At 42.6% G+C, this 2,198-nt stretch overlaps 1 long non-coding RNA gene across 1 annotated transcript; it reads left to right on the top strand.

Moving 5' to 3' along the window:
- Positions 1–168: 168 nt before the first annotated feature.
- Positions 169–1,446, top strand: LOC111269890 (uncharacterized). The gene is made up of 2 exons (XR_002685986.2): positions 169–552; positions 699–1,446. It is a non-coding gene; the product is annotated as an uncharacterized LOC111269890 (long non-coding RNA).
- Positions 1,447–2,198: the final 752 nt, after the last annotated feature.

Here is a 2,198-nt window from a genome sequence, read left to right as displayed (position 1 = left end):
GACAGTTACACACACGCAGGTATGCATACGCGCACCTATGCACACAGTCATTTACTGCATCACGTTCACCTTCATGAATTTTGCGGAAATGACTTTTATGAAAGTCTATCGACCGCCTATTTCTCCTAGCGTCTCTCTCTCCCTCCCTCCCTCCCTCTCTCTCTCTCTCCCTCTCTCTCTCTCTCTCTCTCTCTCTCTATCTATCTATCTATCTATCTCTCTCTCTCGGCTATTTTCGGACGTCACCTATTGGCTTTTGCTAGCTAACTAACTCGTCTATAGTCTGTTTGCGGTCTATGGACTAGGTGGCGGTACTACAGAGGGCGCGCCATGGCAGGCAGATGCCTTGCCTCCGCTGCTTCGGTTACAGCGGCGGCAGCGGCAGCCGTCGCCGCCGCTTGGCGCTGCACCACAGAGATCGGACTCGGCAAGCAAGCAGCGCCTGCCCACAGCGTACCACAATGTCGGGAACTTTTCGCTCTCTGCCACGAGAACCACGCACACCATGAAGCAGCAGGCAGCCACGTTTGAGTCAGCACTACTGGGCAAACTGTAAGCAACAGTCATACTGATTCGAGTAGGCCTCGATCAGCCAGGCCGCTTTCTTGGCTTTAGTCTAGGCTTACAGAAGACATGTGTCCAGAAACGTTTAGGCAGTATCTGAATCGGCAGAAGGCTAAAATAACATATTGTCATAGGTCTGCCACAAATATCTTGGCGGCAAAGCGATATTGAACACATCCATCAGAGCGGCAACCGACGCACACACCCGTATTGTTCGTGCACTACATCAAGACGAGAAGCAGGACGAGACAAACAGCTTGTCGTTCGAACTTGTCAACAACGCGTTTTCTTTTTTATGATCTAGTTATATGATGGTTTTTTCGTACCGAATAACTTGTAGGACTATCTACAGTATAAGCTAAATAAAACACTTAAGTTAGAACAATAACAAATAGGAAAAGCGTCCTTTGTTAGTCGGAGAAATGAAACATATTGGTAACACTGGGAACGGAAGTATGGCTAAAAATTTCTCCGAGTTCTAAAAAGAACGGAGAAAGCAACACATCAATTAGGCATTTGCGCACTGAACAAAAAGTAGAACGCGTAGGAGTGTTTTTCTCTAGAGATAATTACTAACCGATTTTTAGTGCACTGACCGCTATATATACTATTGTCAATAGCTTTCTCTGCTTGTCTCGTTGTTGGTATCGCCATTACGCTATATATTTGATGATACATAAGCTAGAGGCTCTAGGCCTTAACTGACTGCATCGTCAAAGAAGAGTAGAAGGGGTGTCTGCCTGGAGTTTACGTCCCGTCAACTACAGACACACACTACATAATAGTAATAATAATAATAATAATAATAATAATAATAAATTATTAGCGAATTCACAGTACAACGCTACATAAGTGGTGTGAATAAAGAAAAAAAAAAACATATTATTGGCAACGATTTATGCAAGACGAGTTTGACAGGGTGATCAAGCGTTTGAGGTTTCCTGATGAATCAACCGTCAGCTAACGGCTTTACTCGATCTATATCATATATCACTAAAAACCTCTATCTGTTTGCTTCATTATTGGAACCAATACAATTTTTTAAAGCGGTATAACTGGGTTGGTTTTGTGGGTCGCCAGAGAATTATCCAGGTGAGGTTTACGCGGAAAATAGAGCTAACTGGTCAAATACTTCTTCTTTTGAGGGAAAAATATTTTTTTAGGGAAAAGGCTTTTTTTTCCACAGAACCTAATATAAATTAAGTTCAACGGTAGCAGACCCCCTCTTCATTTTCGATGTTTGAAACCAACGCCGCAACAATATTGAAGATAGCCACCGGCATCGTCCGCGCTTATATATATATATATATATATGTATATATATCATCAGCATGCAGATTGTGCTTTGTGAACGAGTGCGTTTCGTGCATGACAGACTGGCCTTGAGCTGTATGAAAAAAAAAGCTATCAAGTTATAACTAATAGAAAATCATTGGTCGCTATTCGATATTGCCTTTATTAAGTAAGTATGACCTGCCTTTTACCTCCGCACAGATAAGATACAATGTGTCCAATAGCAAAGCACGCGTGAAGTTCGCTTATGGCTGACTATTCACCGTTTCAAGTGCCAGAGGAATTTGTGTCTCGAATTCAGTCAGATTCGGTGGGAGATTTCGACAATTCAGCTAACCTTA

The sequence above is a fragment of the Varroa jacobsoni genome, unplaced genomic scaffold (assembly GCF_002532875.2).
Source record: "Varroa jacobsoni isolate VJ856 unplaced genomic scaffold, vjacob_1.0 scaffold_1423, whole genome shotgun sequence".
In the NCBI taxonomy this organism is placed as follows: Eukaryota; Metazoa; Arthropoda; class Arachnida; order Mesostigmata; family Varroidae; genus Varroa; species Varroa jacobsoni.
Note: the sequence above shows the minus strand (reverse complement) of the source record. Positions and strands in the feature narration are given on the sequence as shown.